Source organism: Puma concolor, chromosome C2 (genome assembly GCF_028749965.1).
Source record: "Puma concolor isolate L17-30 chromosome C2, mPumCon1.1.hap2, whole genome shotgun sequence".
NCBI lineage: Eukaryota > Metazoa > Chordata > Mammalia > Carnivora > Felidae > Puma > Puma concolor.
Window position 1 is genome coordinate 18,023,525 of NC_141675.1, and position 19,905 is coordinate 18,043,429.

General features: G+C 38.8%; 1 protein-coding gene across 12 annotated transcripts in view; it reads left to right on the forward strand.

Annotated features, from left to right (window-relative positions):
• THRB (thyroid hormone receptor beta) overlaps positions 1–19,905 on the forward strand; it is a 391,687-nt gene that overhangs the window by 37,831 nt on the left and 333,951 nt on the right. The window contains exons 1-2 of one of the 12 annotated variants that reach the window (XM_086676247.1): positions 4,302–5,032; positions 10,700–10,802. The exons of 8 other annotated variants lie outside the window; for them this stretch is intronic. The gene's annotated coding sequence lies outside the window, so the exon portion shown is untranslated. Of the gene's footprint in view, positions 1–2,493; positions 4,255–4,301; positions 5,033–10,699; positions 10,803–19,905 lie in introns of those variants that run through there. 3 more of the 12 variants (XM_086676248.1, XM_086676253.1, XM_086676250.1) reach the window with 3 other exon arrangements.

Sequence of the window (19,905 nt, forward strand, 5' to 3'; positions counted from 1 at the left end):
TACATGGACGTATCACATTTTATTTTCCATCCATCAGTTGATGAACTTGGGGTTGTTCCACTTTTTGGGTATTATGCATAATTCTGATAAGAACATTTATGTGCAAGTTTTTGTGTAGACATATGGTTTCCTTTCTCTTAGGTATATACCTACCTAGGAGTAGAATTGCTGGGTCATATGGTAACTTTATTTTTAATCTTTTGAAGAACTGCCAGACTGTTTTCCAAAGTGCTGCAGCATTTTACATTCCTGTCAGCAGAATATAAGGTTTCCTTTTTCTCCACATTATCAATAGCAATTAATATTTTCCACTTTTTGGATTATTACTATCTGGTATCTTACTGGGATTTGGATTTCCATTTCCCTTCTGGCCGATGATGTCCAGAATCTTGTCATATGTTTGCTTATTGATTAGTTTTGTATCTTTTTTTTGAGAAATGTCCTCTCAGATCCTTTGCCTATTTTTAAATTGTGTTGTCTTCATATTATTGAATTCTTTATATATTTCTAGATCAAATGCCCTATCAGATATATGATTTGCAAAGTTTTTCTGCCATATGTCCCGAATAAAATACAAATTCCGTTCTTGAATGCATTCATTTACTTGTTTAGAAGTATTGGAATCCTAAAGAACAGGTAACTTGATCTTAATCCAAATAATTATCTATTATACAGAGGCATGAAGAATCTATCTTTATTCCTAAAACATCTATGACACAACAGGATCACAGAAAATCACATGCAATGTAAAATTAGTTATTTCCTGATGATAGATTTGGCAGCAATGAAAAAAATCAGTCTCTAAGTTATGAAGAGAAACAAGTAGTCAAAAGATATGTGATTGAAACTCTCATAGCTTATCATTGATAGTTACAGAACACCACTGTGTATTCTGATTAAGTAAGAAAAGTTGAGAGTTTGGTTCCCATCTTACTGGGATTGTCATGATAACAACACAAGAACTTTTTTTTTTTTTTTTTTTTTAATTTTTTTTTTTTCAACGTTTATTTATTTTTGGGACAGAGAGAGACAGAGCATGAACGGGGGAGGGGCAGGGAGAGAGGGAGACACAGAATCGGAAGCAGGCTCCGGGCTCCGAGCCATCAGCCCAGAGCCCAACGCGGGGCTCGAACTCCCGGACCGCGAGATCGTGACCTGGCTGAAGTCGGACGCTCAACCGACTGCGCCACCCAGGCGCCCCCAACACAAGAACTTTTAAAAAGCTAGATATGCTATAAGGTCTTTCAAAATCATTCTTTAGGATTTTTGTTTATTACCTCCTATGTGTTTTCCAAAGATTGAATATTTGGTTTCATAATTTTTGTTTACATGTTAGAAACAAAGAAGTATAATATACACACATATGTGTGTGTATGTATGTATATACATATATATATATGTATACATATTTTCTTTCTTTTTAGGGATCTCTCTTACTAAAATCAATGATGTTAATTATTTATGAGCTTCCCAGGATTAACTCATTCATTTAAAAATTAACTGTACTGTCTACTTCAGACTCTGGGGTAGGTGCTGGCAGTAAGGTAGTAGATAAAACAGACCTTGATTGTCTCATATGGAGCTCACAGACAATAATCAAGTAAAAATACAAAGAAATCTAGACTTAAACATTTTTAAATTGCTGTGAAGGAAAAGAACAGGTGTTAAGAGAGAATAGTAGGGAGTTCTATTTTAGGCTAACAGGTCAGGGAAGTGTGCTGAGACATATGGGGGATTAGATGAAGCCAACCAGGGGAGGAGGAGAGCATTGCAAACATGGAGAACAGCATATGCAAAGGCCAGGAGGCAGGAAAGAGTTTCCTGGGTCCAAGGAAAGATAAGGCCAGTGGGAGCGACAGGTGGTAAGTGAGGTGGAAGATGGTAAGAGACAGTATCTCAGAAAAGGGCAGAAGCCTCAGTTCACATAACAGATTGTAGGCCACATTCAGGAGTTTGAATTTGATTCAGAAAGTAGTTGAATGATTTGGAGGATTTTAGCAGAGGAAATGACATGATCTGATGTAAACTTTAAAAAAAGCCCTCTTGGCTGCTTCTTGCTGTGTGGAAGTGAGGTAGAAAGAGAACCAAGATGACCATTTAGGAGGCTTTTGAACTTGCTTAAGCAAGCAGTGACAGTAGCTTGAGCAAAGATGGGGTGCTGGGAAACCAACATGATGAATGCATTTTAAATGATTTTGAAGATATGGTGTAATGGTTAACAGTGTGTGTTCTAAAGCTTGACTGATTAGGTTAAAATACGAATTTCCCCTCTTACAAGCTATCTGACCACGGGCAAATTAGCTTCTCTATGCCATCGTTTTCTCAGTAGTAAAATGTAAATGATAATAAGAATCTTCTTGTAGTGTTGTTATGAAAATTAAATGAGTCAGTAATGCACTATATGCATCATAAGAATATCTGTCACATAGTGAACACTTTAATAAGTGTTGGTATTGTTTCTGCTGTGTAAATGAAAAGGTTTTGATGATGGTTTGGATCTTTTTGTTTTTAATGTGCATTTATTTATTTTGAGAGACAGAGAGAGAGAGAGAGAGAGAGAACATAAGTGGGAAAGGAGCAGAGAAGAAGGGGGACAGAGGATCCGAGGCAGGCTCTGCACGGACAGTGCAGAGCCCAACTCAGGGCTAGATCTCACGAACCGCAAGATCATGATCTGAGCCGAAATCAAAAGTTGGAAACTTAACCAACTGAGTCACCCAGGCTCCCAAATGGTGGTTTGTATCTTGTTTTAGATGTCTGAGTTTGAGATGTCTATGAGATATCCAAGTGGAGATGTGAGAAAGCTCAAATCTGGTGCCCAGAGTGGTGTCCTGGGCCAGAGATAGAGCTTGCGTTCAAGATCAAACTACAATGTACTGAGTAAATTTGCAGAACAGTCAGCACTTGAAAGTGATCCAGCCTTGTCCTGGACTGGCCAATGGCACATCAAAACATTCAGTGACTTGCTTTGGAGAGGTGGCAAATATGGCAACGACTATGGAGATTGTCCTCAAGTAGACCATCTTTTGAATTTTCCTCCCCCACTTACAAGCTGGGTGGCCACGGATAGTTAGAAGTGTTGGCAGTAAGATTCTATCGGTTCAAGAAGAATCATGGACAACTCTCAGTTTTCTGTCTTGAATGCCAGGTGATTTGTAGGGCCAGTTCCTGGGGTGAAGGAAAGTGGAAAGAAGCATGTTTCTCAAAACCTCAGCTTCCTTGAATGGATTTTAGTATGTCTTGCTCACGGGTGAGGACCTGAAAGAATGTAAATAAATGCCTGGCATAGAACCTGGAATGTGGTAGATGTTCACTAATGTTTTTCTTGTCTGCTTTGGGCTCGTCTCCACTTCTTGCATCAACTATAAGCATCTCCAACACCCTGCCTAGATCTGTTTCCATTTGTAGAGTCAGACATAAGATAGGAACAGTGAGGTAGGTGCCGAGCACTAGGAGCACTAGGGTGAGGTGAACAAGGCCTCACTCACCTTGCGCATCAAAAAACTAAGTAATCAACCTAAACATTTCAATGTCTTGTTTTGACAAGTCAAAATTGGTGAAAAAAGTCCATGATGAATAAAATATCATATTTTTAACAAAGATAGGACAGGTATTACTGATTTCTCCTCTTCTCTCTAGCTCTAGGACTCAGTATGGCACTGTGACAAGGTGAAAGCAAAGAAGAAAATCTTCCACTCCTGGGTCCCCAAGAGTCGTTCTCCTTTTTTCTAAAGTTGGTAGCTAAGAGCCAGTCAGCCAACTTGTGCCCTCCAATGATCTCTAGATGCTAAAAAATGTGTTCTAACAGCCTGTGATACTGGGTACACTTAGGGAGGGGGTTGAGGCCTCTACTAGCCCAGCCCCCAACCTTCTTCTATCAGTTGCAACGTGGGAGCTGGAGCAAGGTTCCCGGGTTCGCCCCACCTCAGTAAGCGCAGACCCTTGTGACCCTGAAACTGTTGAGCAAACACACAGTGAAATAACCCAATGCTCTATTAAAGGCTGGGGTTTAAAGGTCGGCTTTGTGCTTATCTGCTGCAAGCCTAGTTCACTCCCTAGATGACTCTCAAGGTTGTTTAGTACTTGCAATATGGACTGAGAGGATGAGCATTTCCTTTCCGAGTGGGTAGCTATTTGCTTTGCAAGGAGCTGTCATTGCCAAGAGGAAAAGAGCAGGTCAGGAGCGGACAGAAGACGAATGGAGGTCCCCGGACAAGGAATGCTTCCTCCTGACTTTGACTTAGAAAGCTCGAGGTACATACGGTACATGTGTCAGCTTCTGACTTTCAGCTCTTTCCTGTGAAAATCCGAAAATTTCGGACCAAAACGATTTGGTAGTTTAAACTCCGTCAGCAGATACATAGTGAGTAATTAAAGGACAGATTTGTCAAAGCTCCTATCTGTCATGAAGAAACCATTTATGGAATTTTGAGCTGGCAGGTCACTTCTCCTCTAACGAAAGCTGGGTCTGGGGAGCCAAATTGTAAAAAGTTACGTTAAGAATTTTTATTTGAATTTAAAGGAAAAAACATGCCTAATTTTTAAAACATGTTGCCGCAAATGTAGCATGCCATCATAATGTACATTTGTGAATGATCACAATGAGTAAAGAGAGAGTCACACGAATGAGGAGCTGCTGCTGAACATGGTCTACACGTCCATGGCACTTTAAGATTGCAACATTTTGTTTGGTGACCTTCATACCAGTTGCCTGCATGCACCTTAATCTCTCTCTCTCTCTCTCAAAAAAGCTGAGCCTGCTGTAGATTGGTCAGTTGTTTCCGTTTTTGTTTTTTAATCTAGTTTTTCATTTACCTACTGCTTTATTATGCCTGGTTTAGTTTGTACAAAAGGATGAAGTTCATTATTACAGAACACAGAAACCCATCTCTGAGTTTTTAGGAAAAATGAATACAGGGCTGGCATGACTGAGACTGAAAGACCTCCATGATAAATCAGGTGGTACACTTTTAAGAGTGAGAGTAAAGAATGCTGCAGAAAAATTGTAGACTGTGTACACAAAGGCACAAAGGTAAGAGTGTAAAATAACTTTTTGTAAGAAAGTAATTTTCAGACTGAAACTTAAAACTCAAAGTTTAAGGCAGAGTAAATGTTGGGACAAGTCAGCTTTTGTGAGGGTTGCCAATCTGGAAATACGGGGTCTGACGTAGATCTTGCTGTCCGGGTACCCACCCCTCTGCAGGAATCACTTTTTGAGTATCCCCTCTTTATTTCTCAAGAGTTAATGCAAAGACTATTCGGACTATGTGTAAATATTGCAAGGTCTCTGAGCTGCAGTCGTACAGTATATCCACGGAAGTTATTTCTTAAAGAATTAGACACAATTTTTAATTGTGTAAGTAAGAATACTAAATACTAAGTTGTGATGCTTTGTTCAAAGAGGTCTAGTTGCCTCCCTCCCTCCCTCCCTTCCCTCCCTCCCTCCCTCCCTGCTTCCTTCCTTTCCTCCCTTCCTCCTCTTTCCTTCCTAAGTAACTACCTAGCTAGCTAATTCTCCCCCCTCCTTCTTTCTTCCCTCCCTCTCTCCTCCTCCCTTCCTTCCTTTGCTCGGTTATTCTTCTGATGTCTGTCTTATTTCAACCTCTATAATCAATAGTTTTAAATCAAAGCAGTTAGTGCAACTAAGAACCAAAAAGCCAAGTTAGTATCTTTTTTTTAACCTCCTATTTTTCACCCAAACTTAATCTTCTCCTTTTCCACATTTTTACAGTTATTACTGAAACCAGCATTTATGCAAAAAATCTCAGCCTCATTTGACTTAAGATATTCTCATATATAAATATAAATATAAATGTATATGTGTGTATATATTTATGTAGTATTTAACTGACCAATGTCTTATATTTCTTAAAATGGCTGGCCCGTTTTGAAAAATCTTTACTTACTTCTCTGAAATAAATGTGAATACAATGTGAAAATAATAATAATAAATACTAATAATAAAATGTGAAAATAAACGTGAAATAAATGTGTGTTTTCTGCAGCACACAGAAAACCATTAACCTGACTCAGTTTTCAGGAGAGAACATAAGACATTCCGTTGCAAATTACAGCTGTTGGACGAAACGTTCGTCTGTTCATAATCAGGGAGAACAATTGAGTTACTTTCCCTGCTGAACTAAAATATAGTACTGCTATCTTTTCTCTGGTGGTGTTCTCCATCATGAGTTACTGGGTCCTGGGAGTTTCCTGTCAGAAAGCCCATTTCTATCAATTGGCCATTGCACGTCCCTGGGAATGGGTGCTGTGGCATCGGTGTGACATACTCAGTTTTAATGTGAGACTGGCCTGCCCTTATCTCAGAAATGGGTCGTGCATATGTGAACCCATGAAAACAGCGGGGATGAGGTTAAAAGCAAAGAAAATCCATCATACTAGTATACAGTGTTCATCATATCTCTACTAAACCGTGTGTGTAGGTAGCTTATATTCGAGAGTGTGAAATCATCATTTCTACAGGGTTTTTGGTTCCCTGTTGTCCTTTTCCTTTGCTTTTCACTGACTGGCTTTGCAGCCAGTGATTTGTTGCTCCTGTAGCCAGCCGTGTGCCTTCCCATCATTCCCCCTCTGCCAGACTCAGAACCTGCCTTGACCTTCAAACTCAGGCCATACATGCTTTGACTTCCTTCTGTCTTACTTTTGTCCTTGACCTTATTTTGGCTGGTTTGTTCACCATTCTCTAAATTCATACCTCCCTGGCCTGTCTTTGTGTGGGCTCCTCTGTCATTTATTTTTAACTGGTGGCACATCATCCTTCACTGTCATCTGCTAGCTTGCATTCTCCTTCCCTCTGAGAGCCAGCTGCAGGACTGTTCTTCTCTGAAAGGACCTTTAAATATTAGATTTTTGTACTCTGGGCTTGTTAACTCTTGACCATTTCAACATATATTTAGTCAGACAACATGAAATTGTCGTAAACGTTCAAGGACCAAGATTTTTATTTTTTATAAGTTTTGTATGCTCATGACCAGTGGGTGCATAATGGGGTGTATCTCAGTTCAGGAAATGAACTTCCGGGTTGTGGTCCTGGCAAGATGGGGTGTAAGTAAACGAGTCTGTTTTATTTTTATTTATTTATTTATTTATTTATTGATTTTTAATTTTTTAAATGTTTGTTTATTTTTGAGAGACAGAGAGAGCACGAGCGGGGGAGGGGCAGAGAGAGAGGGAGGCACAGAATCTGAAGCAAGCTCCAGGCTCTGAGCTGTCAGCACAGAGCCCGAGGCGGGGCTCGAACTCATGAACCGAACCATGAGATCAGACCTGAGCCGAAGTTGGACACCCAACCGACTGAGCCACCCAGACGCCCCAACATGTCTCTTTTAATAAGGACATATATATTAAGGCTGCTCCCACATCTGATGAAACAAACCAGGGAAAGACCTGCTTATCTGTGTATTTTAGCTTTCCTACTTGATAGCATTTTTCTCTGAAAATTATATAGTCATCTCAGGTGGTCATTAATATTATCAATGTTGTAAAGTTCCATTTTGTTGTACCTTTTTTTGCTAGTATTGCCTTTGTCAGAATCGAGCAATAATTATTTATTTTGCTGGGGACTCTTTTGCTATCCTGACCATTTTTAAATGCACAATTCAGTGGTATTAAGTGCATCTATACTGTGCAACTATCACCACCATCCATCATCAGAACTTTTCACCTTGCAAAACTGAAAGGTTATACCCATTGAACAATAACTCCCCATATCCCCTCCTGCCCGCCCCTGGCAACCCACATGCTACTTTGTGTCCCTGTGAATTCAGCTACTCTTAAGTACTTCATATAAATGGAATCACGCGGTGTTTGTCTTTTTGTGACTGGCTTGTTTCAGTTGGCATAATGTTGTGAAGGTTCATCCATCTTGTACCATGTGTCAGAATTTCCTTCCTACTTAAGGCTAAATAACATTCAACCAGCAAACGCTTTTTAAAGAACTTTGCAACAGCATTTTGACCCCTGACTTGTGTTTATTTGTAGTTATGCTGATTATTTCATACATGCAAGTATTTTTTAAATAGGTGTTAGGTTATACCCTTGTTTTTATTGATGATCATTGAAATTAGATTGTGATAGTGTTAATTTGATTTTCCTTAAATTCTCAAAAGTCCTAAGGTGTTCACAATTAATAATAGTTTCGTATTTTATTACATATAGGAAAAGATATATCTTTGATATTTTCTTACCTCGAAAGAGAGAAGACTTTTATAAGAAAACATTGCTATTTTCATCACCAAAATATAGATTATATTAATCACTTCTCAGAATTAGACACATTTTAGGCATTTATAAACATTAAAAATAATTTAAAATATGCAATAATATTTTCCATCATTAGATTAATCATATTACAGAACGTTTGGAGAATGCGAATTAGAAAAATCACTTATCGTTCCATCTCCCAAATATAACTTAGAATTCTAGTGTTTTTGACCTACACGTATTTTTATTACATGGCTTTCATTGTGTTATGTTATACATGCCACTAAAACTTTAAACAAGAAAAAGTTGCACACAAAAATACGAACACTTGTTTGAACCCAAAAGCACATTGGGAAGCACTATGAGGAAAGCACAGTTCACATGTGTTTTGACATCAGTGTTCTGCTGGTCCATGTGATTAGGGATGATGGGGTGGGCCTCAGGCATTCTCTGGTGACTTCACCAGAGCAGGTAGGAGCCAGGTTGAAATTGGCCATAGTTATGGAAAACGCCATCTGTCCCTGGGAAGAAAGAAAGAAATAGGGAGAAGCAGAGTTGAGAGATGGAGGTGCTGTGGGAATCTTGGCAGCCTGACTCGTGCAATTACTCACAGTCTGAGGATGCCTCAGATTCCTTCCACTAAAGCTCCTTTTTTGATTAGGTTTTGAAAATTGGGGTTCTAATTCTCATCAGTGAAAGAGACCCGACTAATCTGTCTTGCCTTTGACTTATTTATGTCCTGTTTGGGTCATCTGAATGATTTACTAGCTTGATACTCTTCAAGCTGATACTACTATTCTTCCGTGGAGTTTCACCCAGCAAGCAAGCAGGTATAGTTTCCCCTATGGCTTTGTGACTGGCATTCAGTGGGTACTTAATAAATGCTTACTGAATTAAGTAGTCTTGGTGACAAATACTCTCTTTCTTTGAAACCTGTAGCAGTCTTGTTGGGCAGCAAGAACCAACTCTTTTTCTCTTTGTAGTTCAAAATCCTGTGATACCATTTAGGTGACAACTGAAATATGAATCCTTCTTTCCATTCCCCTTGCCATTTACAGAGCACTAATCACTGACACGTTCTAATGGCTTTTCATTGGTGATTTATCATCCAATCCCTGCCCATCCTTTACCCTCCAGAACTCAGTCCTTAGAGTGTTGGTGTTTAGTGCTTTAAATTTACATTAAGGGGGACCACCACCATTCATCCTAAGAAGGGGGTTTTGTGTTACCGATTATACACAGGATAAGTAGAAGTAAAGTGGAAGAAATAAAGATAACCCTGTGTCATAATGCTTATATAAGTGAAAAATGACAGCTGGTAATTGAACTTAAAATTAATGTATTAACAGGACAAGGTAAAACAAAACACATTCCCTCCAGGATTAAACTTTCCCCATTACTGCAAAGAAAGCCATGGCAGGAGAAAGCTCTCTCCCTAGGTTTACTAAAGTTCACTTAGACCGGTCTGATTTGTTGAGATCATTTTAAGTTCAGGAGTTCAGTGTGTGTGTGTGTGTGTGTGTGTGTGTGTGTGTGTGTGTTGTTTTCTCTTTATTTAATGGTTAAACCTAGTTAATTGTTACAGAATGGCAGATTGTAAAGAATATTCAATAATATGTAAAATGCATCAGTGGGTTTTTCTCAGGGTAATGTATTATAATTTATAGCATTCTTTAAATGCTTCAGATTTTTTTTCTTGATTGAATTTTAAAAACGTAGTTAATTGAAGTTCTATTGATTTGAGTTGAAAAATAATTGGAATGGGGATGCTATTCTTCCTAATTTTATAATTAAAATATATGCTGCTGAAAAGTTTTCATTTACCTCTGTTTTAGAATTATTTGATTTCTTATAAAAGGAGAGGCAACATTTGCACAATCGTGTTTCCTATGATCACGGGAGACTGGAATGTTGCAAAAAATACTTTGCAAGGAGAACAATGGTATCAGGCATTTGCAGGAAGCCTGAAACGCAGTATATATTGAACTGTTCCTTATTCCCTTTGGGAAAGTAGGGGCGTAATTAATACTATTTAACATTATTACTTATTATTTATTTACTTCTAATTACATGTAAGTTCTTTTAATTTACTTACAATACTCATTATTTACTTATGATAATATTATGCAGTGATGACCCAAAATATCCACTGTACCACTAGACTATTTTAGAAGTCAAAGAAATACCACCATTAAGACCTCAGACTTGGAATAAGATCAGAGGGGAGGGAAATGGTGGAGGGATGGAAGTGAAGAAGGAGACTCTATCTATGAACTCTGGGTTACCCCAAGTGTGACTGCTCCTTCATGGCTTTAAAAATTCATACTGTTCAGGAAATTCTGACATACAGTCAAGGGACGCTTCAGTAAAACAGTCTGGGACAATCCGTTTAATCTTTCAATGTTAGTCTATTTGTCAGATTAGATAACAAAAATCCCCTATCTTTCTCCCCAAAATATCCTTTTTCTTTTGAATGTAGGCAAATCTCACTGACTGGAATATTAGCTCCCTGAGGGAAGAGCTACAGAAGATGGGCTTGTAAAGAAATATACCTGCTTTCTAGGAATTTAACTTCCTATTGGGTAAGATTAAAAAAATAAAAAACCACATCTATAAAGATAACTAAAAACTTGAAACGGTATGTTTCAAGTATATAGGGATTGGCAGAGTCTATCAATTTGTTTAAACGTGTTTAAACTCCATGAAGTAGTTTAAAGAATGGGTTCATTCTCTGTGTTCCTGGGTCCAGACCAGGGCCTGGCACGTGGCAGCTATACAAAGCAGTAAATATTTGTTGTTGTTAATGATGTTGATGTAAATAGAGGTTTAAAACTCTACGGTCAAAAGTTTGGAAAATTCCAGATTAAACAAGGTGAAAAAGTCTACTTAGTCTTTAATATGCAAAAGTACATTGTGGATTTCCAAGAAGGTATTACAGTACATTTGATTAGAGGACTCTTTAGAATTGTGGGACAGCTCACAGGATTTGCTTCATTGTAACACACTGGGAAATTCTGGCAAAAACAAGAAACGCTTTAATGGTGATAAATTTTCTGTAAGACCACACAAAGAGAGGCTCCAGATTTAAGTGAATAATAAGAAGTTCAAAATAGGTCAGCCAGGTTTCATTCCTTCTGGAAGACTATAGAGGAGAATCTGTTTGCTTGCTTTTTCTTTCAGGTGCTCAAATTCATTGACTGATGGTGCTGCAATCACTCTGACCTCTGCTTCTGTCTTTTTTCATCTCCTTCTCTTGACTCTCCCGCCTCTTTCCCTTATAAGGACCCCTGTGACTATATTGGGCCCATCCAGATTTTGCAGGACAAGGTCTCCATCTCAAGATCTTTACCTTAATCACATCTGTAAAGTTCCTTTAGTCATGTAATGTAACAAATTCCCAGGTTCCAGGATGAGGATGTGGACATTTCTAGGGACCGTTATTCAGCCTCCCACACCCACAATATTTCCTCTAACCCTAGAGAATACCCAATAAATATCTGCTGAATATCACTGAGAGATTGGATGAAAGAGTTTTAGCAAACGCCCTGAATTATGCTGATAAAGAATAAATGAACTTCTGATACCATCATTGCAGTAGGCTTTGCAGGAGTTTTCAAGAGTATAGGGGTTTTTTTTGAGACAAGTCTTTCCATGGTGGATAGTGTTGTGAAACGATAATTTAGCAGAGGCAAAATGCATTTCTGCAGAAACACACATCCTTCCCTCAATAATCACTCAGGATGCTGACTTTCCCCCCAGACCTGCTTCCTATGTTGGGATTGTTTTATTGTGGCCAGACTTTGAGTGGGAAGAAAGTGGAGGTTGGCAGAGTTAAATGGGAAAAGGCCAGAGTGGAAAGAGTAAAGAAAGAATTAGCCCGAGCTGATGGAGAGATGGCTTCTAGGATGATTCCTTTTAAAAGCTAAGGTGGTTTATGAGATACCCACTCCACCATTTCCCTCTGAGATTGTGCAGTAAAATGAGAGGGATACAAAAGGCGGACTTCTTTATTTCCTTAGGAGGTTATGTCCAATGGGTCCAGCTTCTTGTTTTTCTTCTCAATCATTGTTTTGTTCTCATTCTTTACAAAATAAATTTCATTCTGATGTTTATTTTAGAAAATAAAGATTAACTACTCTAATATTCAGAGATAGCCACTGCAACATTTTGCCACATTCTTCCCCAATTTGTTTTCTCTGTATATATTATTATGTTACAGAATCAGGACCACAGTCTAGGTATAGTTTTATATCTTACCTGTGTTCACTTGACAGGGAGCATTTTCTCAATGGCATTAAATATTCTTCAAAACATGATTATTTAATGACTGTATAATGTTGGACTTTTGGATATACAACTATAGCTGAATGTTCATGCTTTCTCTTGGAAAAAATGATGTAGCCTTGCATTTCATCTTTTTGCCATTTTCTTTCTTGCTTCTACATAATAGTAGATGCAATCAGAGGATGTGAACATGTTTATAGTTCTTCTCAGATGTGGCCAAAGGTATTAATTTACGCTTATACTGGCCGTAGATCAGTCTCAGTTTCTGTCTCTCCTCACACTTGGTAGAATTAAGCATCAGTCATTAAAAAATATTTTCAACACTTATTGGACATTTATAGTAATTCTTATATAACGTGTTCATCTATATTCCTTGCCCATTTATCAATGAGGTGTTAATATTTTGCTTATGCACTGTGTTAAACTCTTTATATGTCTTATCTCTGGAAATTATGTTCCTAGTTGGGTGTTTGCCTTTTAATTTGAAGTATTGTACTAATACATGACTTTTTCATGTTTAATTACTGCAGCCAAATATGTTACTGCTTTCTGACATATGGGTGGAAATTCTTTGTTTGGCCCAATATGTAATAAATAACCACCTAGATTTTTCATAATCCTTTATAACTTTATTTTTTACCTTAATATGTAATTCATGTAATTTAGTTTGACATATTATATGAGGTAGAAATATAATTTTTAACTATTCAAGTAGTTATTCCAACACCATTTACTGAATAATCCCTTTTTTCTCCATTGAGTTGTGATTAAATCTATCTCTAATTAAATTGGCAAATACATTTCTGTATCTGGGCCCTCCATTCTTTTTATTTTATTTTTTTACTATCTGTTGATTATTATAGGGGAATCATATTATATTTTCTATAACACATATCCATTTCTGATATGGCAAACCCTAACCCCTTCATTATTTTGTTTTAAATGTGCCTTAGCAATTATCATCTGAGCATTCTTCAAGGCAAATGTTGGAATTAATTTTTGATTATAAAAATCCTGGTGTATTCTGCATAGAATTATATACAAACTATGAATTATTTTGAAGGATTTTGTATCTTTACAATTTTCAATCATTTCACAATATGCCTCGGTTTTTTCAAGTCTTATTTGATGTGATAGAAAAATTATTTCTTCATATAAGTCCTGCATATTTTTGAAGGTTATTCTTGAGTATTATATACTTTTTATTTAGCTATATTTGGGATGTTAAGTATTGTTTTCTAATTGGTAATTACTGTTATATGAAAGATCAGTTTTTATATTTTGTTTTTTATTCTATTTATTATTTTTTACCTAGTTCTTTTTAGTTTCCCTAGTAAACAATCATATTATACCAAATAATGATTCTATTACCTTTCTAAAGAGCATACTTCATATTTCAGAATTACATCTTATGGCATAAACTAGAATTTCCACAGCAGTGGTAAATATACTTAATTGTATTTATTCTTATCTTGTTTCTGATTTTCTTTCTGATGGGTTTTTCCAACCATGTTAAGTGATTTTATTGCATTCCTAATAAGCTGCAAGTATTTTTTTAATCAAAAGGGGTTTTGAAATGTTGTAAAATGCCTTAAGATTTATTTTTGGTAGGTTATCCTTTGTATGAAACCATAACACAGAAGCCAGAATATAGGATTTATGGCCAGACAGACATGAGCTCAAATTACATATCTTCCTCTTAGAAGTATATAACACTGAGTAAGTTATTTGTCTTCTTCCAATTTCAGTTTTTTATCCAGTAATATGAGGATAATAATATAAACATCTTGTAAGGATATTGTGAGTATCCAATGAGAATTGTTTGCATTTCACCAGACTTGATATAGAGTATCATATTAAAAAAATTATTGTGTAATTTTTGCCTTTGATCTATTAAAATGATATACTATAATCACAAATTTCCTAATATTTAATCATCTTTTTGTTCTTGGAGTAAAGCCTAGTTGGTCATGATGAAATGTTTTCATAACTCATTGCTGTATTCAATATTTGTTGATTATTGCATCAATTTGCATGAGCTGGTCTTACGTTGAATTTTTATGTTGTCTTGTTAGTTTTTACATCAAAATGATGCTTAACTTCATAATGTGATTGGGAAGTTTTTATTTTTTTCTGTGCTATGAACAGAAAAAAAAGGTAATGGGAATTCTATTTTTCTTGAGAATTTTAAAGAAGTTTCCTGTGGAATTTTCTATGCCTGGATTATTTTTTGAACGAGATAATGCTTTTATAACTTCTTAAGATTTTTTTTCTGTTTGTTGGTGTTTGTTTCTCTCCTTATTTGTTCTATTCAACGTGTCTGTTTCTGCTTGTGTTGATCTTGGTAATTCACATTGTATGTAAACATTGTCCTTGTGTTAGTATTTTTAAAATAATAAGCATGGGATTGAACACAGTATTCTCTTACAATTTCTAAGATTTTTTTTTATATCTGTGCTTCTCTCTCTTTTTCCTGGTTTACTGTATAATTCTTTTTTTTTTTTTTCAACGTTTTTTATTTATTTTTGGGACAGAGAGAGACAGAGCATGAACGGGGGAGGGGCAGAGAGAGAGGGAGACACAGAATCGGAAGCAGGCTCCAGGCTCCGAGCCATCAGCCCAGAGCCTGACGTGGGGCTCGAACTCACGGACCGCGAGATCGCGACCTGGCTGAAGTCGGACGCTCAACCGACTGTGCCACCCAGGCGCCCCTGGTTTACTGTATAATTCTGAGGTTTATCTGACTTATTTTAAAGAACTACCTCTTGGGTTTATTTATCCTACTGTCTTGGTGCCTCTCACTTATGTAACATAATATGGTAGTCATTAGACCCTAGTTTTTATATACTGTTAACTCTGCCACCTTGAAAGTAGTCATTGGTAGTCAGAGATCATTTGGGCGCCTCAAAGGTCACCCTTAAGAAAGGAGCTGGTGTCGTTCCAAGGCTGTGAGCTATTAGGGACCAGTCTGCCTGGGTTCACATCCCAGCTCTGGCACTGACAACCCATGTAATCTCCAGCAAGCTACTCAGATGTTGTATGTTATAGTTTTGTCATCAGCATGTGAGGATATGAAGCCCTGAAAACAGTGCCTGGCATGTAGGAAGTAGCTTTTAGCTACTTTCAATTTTATATTTGATAATCAACACCGCTGCTGTTCTCAATGTTACAGTTCATAGATACTGTTGTAAGTGGAAAATTCTAAGTGGAACATTAAAGTATTCTTTTGCTTTAAGTTTCTTTTTATTTTTCTTGAGAGAAAAGATAGACTGCAAGTGGGGAAGGGCAGAGAGAATGGGAGAGACAATCCCAAGCAGGCTGCACGCTGTCAAGCACAGAGCCCAGTGCGGGGCTCGAACTCGCTGACTGTGAGATCATGACCTGAACCAAAGTGAAGAGTGGGATGCCTAACTGACTGAGCCACCCAGGTGCCCCTAACATTAAAGTATTCTTATTTGTGATGTTTGCAAGGGTGTCCAGCCTTTAGAAGAACCAGACACTCTCAGTAAAAGATACTCCAGGTATTAGAAGAAAAAAAAAAAAAAAAAAAAAAACAGACTGTGAAGTTACAGTTAATCTGTTCAAAATCCACATTGGTAGAAACGCAGGGGTTCCTCACATGCTTCTCCCATCTGTGTGGGTCCTCACATATCTGCTGATAGCTGTATTCCAAAAGTCAGAGATAAAGGTGTTTTCTTGAGGAAGCCAGCGATTTTCAGGAATGGCTTAAGTATTATTATTTGGGGAGGGGTGGCAAGGGTATCTTAATTAGACAGGCTGTTTGTTTGGAGAGGGTTCTGTAATGATGGAAAATATGCATGTTTTTTTATGCCCAGTATGTGAAGGGCACACCTAATCGTAGCAGCAGCAGGGGCAAGGGGTAGATGTGCTCTCTGACAGTCATGTCACGTAGGCAAGTGAGGCGCTAAATTACAAACAGGCGATTCCACTGTGTGTGTGTGTGTGTGTGTGTGTGTGTGTGTGTATCATTCTGTGCTTCACATTTATTGCCTTCGTTGATTCCATCATCTTCTCTTGGAGTGCTGTGCCTCCTAGAATACTTTCTTAACCTTTGCTGCTTGCAACATCTTCCTGTACCTCCCCAAAGGGAGAGGCCTTCCTCACTGTGCCTCCGTTGCTTTTGGGGTAAAGTTCAAATTTCATAGCAGGCACAGAGAAGGCCTCTCCAGACCCATATCCTCCCACCATTCTTCACCAGGCCTCACGGTGTTAACCATTGTGGCAGGCAGAAGTCTCAGATGACCCCCCAGAGGGCCCACCTCCTGCTGTGCATGCCCTCTGCGATCCCTGCTCTTTGCTGGGGACAGGACCTGTGAATATGATGGGACTGTCACTCTTTTGACCACATAAGACTCTATCTTAGCAGAGAGTCTTCTGCTGGCCTCGAAGAAGCAAACTGTGGTATTGTGGAGAGGGCCACATGGCAGAGGATGGCAGGTGCCTTTAGGGACTGAGAGCAGCCCCCAGCTGGCGGCCATCAGGAAAAGGTGGTCCTTGGTCCTGCAATCCAGGGAGCTGAATTCTCCCAACAACCAGGGAGCTTGGAAGCGAACCTTGAGCTTCAGATGACTTTGTAGTGCCAGCAACACCTTGATTTCAGCCTGATGAGATCCTGAGCAAACGGCCAAGCTGACCTAAGCCATGGGACTGACCCATGGAAACTGTCAGATGATAAATATTGTTGTTTTAACGTGTCAAGTGTGTGGTAATTTGCTGTGCAGCTATAGCAAAGCAATGCAATTAGTCAGTTATTGCCTTCCACTCATCACCCATTTCCTTTGGTACCACCATGTCCATGTGTCCCCATCCAGGGCTAAGTTACCATCCCTCTGGCCTCCCCGAAATTGTCATCCTCTTCTGTGTGGGAGAACATGATTTTTTAAATTCTGAAATCATACTCTTGATATGGTCTTTGTCTCTTCGGATTACTTTTATCCATAAATCTATTTCCAGCATCATATTCTGTTTTTATATTCTGTTAAATGAATGTGAGTGCAAATATGTTATGAATTAGTTATTTTGCATTCTTCAAAACTCACTATATCCAAATACACATCTGAAAGAGTGAATTCATTGTCAAATTTAGACTGGGGGTCTTGGAACAAGCATGAATTAAGCTGCGTGAGAACTACAGGATGGTAGGCTATGAGGATTCACCCTTGGCCCTCTCAAGATACTAGTTTTTTATCAATAATGTTGGTGAAGATATAGATTGCACATTTATCAAAGTTGTGGTTGACATGGAGCCTGGAAGCATGGAAAATGCTTTGAATAACAGAATTAGCATCCAAAAGGACCATTTCAGGTGGGTTTGACAGGCCAACTCTAGCAAGATGAACTTTAAGGCATTAAGGTGTAAAAAGCCCTACAGTTAAGGGGGGAAAATCAATCTAGAATCTAAGGATAGGGTAGGTAAGACAGACAACATATGCAAAAATATTTAGATTAGATGTTTACAAGTGAATATAAACCAGTGGTATATCAAGGCTTGAAGCTGAGCTTATTTGAATCATGAAGTTAATTTTAGATTCTATTAATTGAACTGCTGTGTCTAGAACAAGAAGAATAGTCCTCCTCTGCTCCATGTGAGTCACCCCTAGAGGGTGGGGTAGTTTTGGGTACCTCTTTTAATGGAGTCATAGACAAACTGGAATTTCTCCATTGGGCAGGGACCAGATGAGTGAGCAGATTTTAGTATGTGAGTACAATATTGTGGAATAATCTGAGTTGTGGATATTTTGTCCGTGAAAGAAAAGGCATCGAAGGATTAGACTTCCTTTCTATAACCTTGGTGAATGGAAATTATGGGGAAATAGATTTTTTATTTTATTAAAGAAGTAATTACTGACATGTACTTAACAAAATAGACTTAGTTGCCTTTGGGAGTTGTTGGGCTCATTGTCCCTGAGCTGTACGAATAAAGGCTAGCAGATTTGCGAAGAGGTCTTTTGAATGCACTGTCACAGTGAGACAATGATGGACCAAAAGAGACCAAAACATAAAGAGGCAAGAAAATTTCATTAAAAGTAAAGAGTATAGAAACTTACGTGTGTGGTTTCATACAGTAGGCAGTAACACAGCATAATTCCAGGCAGAGGATCGGGTCCCCCAGGTTTCCCAAAGTTCCCCAAGAGTCAGTATCCACCCCTTAATTAGGCCACCCATGTGGAATGCAGATTCCTCTAGGTGTGAGAAACTGCCTGTAGCAGATGCTGGTCTTGTCACACCCAGATCCCCTTCACTGGTGAGAGCACCCATGCTCCAGCTGCTGTGGCTATTGGCTGCCAGCCTCTCACATCTGCACCCTCCCCTTTAAAATTGCCCTTGATTGATGCTGTCTGCCTTATCCAAAGATGCCTGGGGGGTTACAGCACCCATCCCTGGGGGATGGCCAATAACCGGCTGATGCAGAGATATGGGGACTTAGTCCCCTTGTCTCCGTGCAGGACAACCTCTGAGGAGTAATCTACACTCCTGGTGGGATCAGGCTAGACTTTTCCTGGCATCACATCTCTGTTGTCTTCCCCTCTACCCTCTCATGCCTCCTGTGCTCCCTCATACATTTCCACTAAGAGCCCTGACTTGTACAGGAATTATCATCTCAAGGTTTGCTTCTAAGGCTCCTTATCTGAGACACTACCTTTGCCTTTTTAAAAAAAATACATTTATTTATTTATTGAGAGAGAGCACACGTGGGGATAAGGGGAGAGAGATTGGGAAAGAGGTAGAAGCAAGACTCGAGCTCACCCAACGCAGAGCTTGAACTTATGAACCATGAGATCATGACCCGAGCCAAAGTCCAATGCTTAACTGACTGAGCCACTCAGGTGCCCCTACCTTTGCCTTTCTTTGGGCATTTATAACTTCTTGCCCCTCTGCTTATAGGAGGTTCAGCCTTTTCATCTACCCTCTTACTCAGTGCTCATAACTGGGCCAAGATATCATCCTCTGTGTTTATATTATGGGACTAGGTGAAAAGAAGGTCATTTTGCCAGAAGCACACCCAGCAGGCTCACGCTTTCTGGCATGTCTGAGGACCTCTCCAGCAACACTGGAAGAGATGCCCTCTGAGAGGCCATCCCCCCGAGCATCAATGATTCTATGGTTCTCACAATACCACTTCATCCCTCAAAGTACACAATGTGCGCGTGTACACACACACACACACACACACACACCCTTCATGCACACAACTTCCTTTGTTTCTTCTCTGACAATGGCGATGCCACCTGACCCTCTCTTGGAGCTGAGAAGACCGGAGGCTTTCCCTATTGGGCATCAGTGTTCCAGCACTTGTCAGATTAGACAAACGTGAAGACCAGTTGGTGTGCATCTCCTTTTCTCCTTTTAGCTGCTTATGTTTCTGCTCCTTTGCGCTTC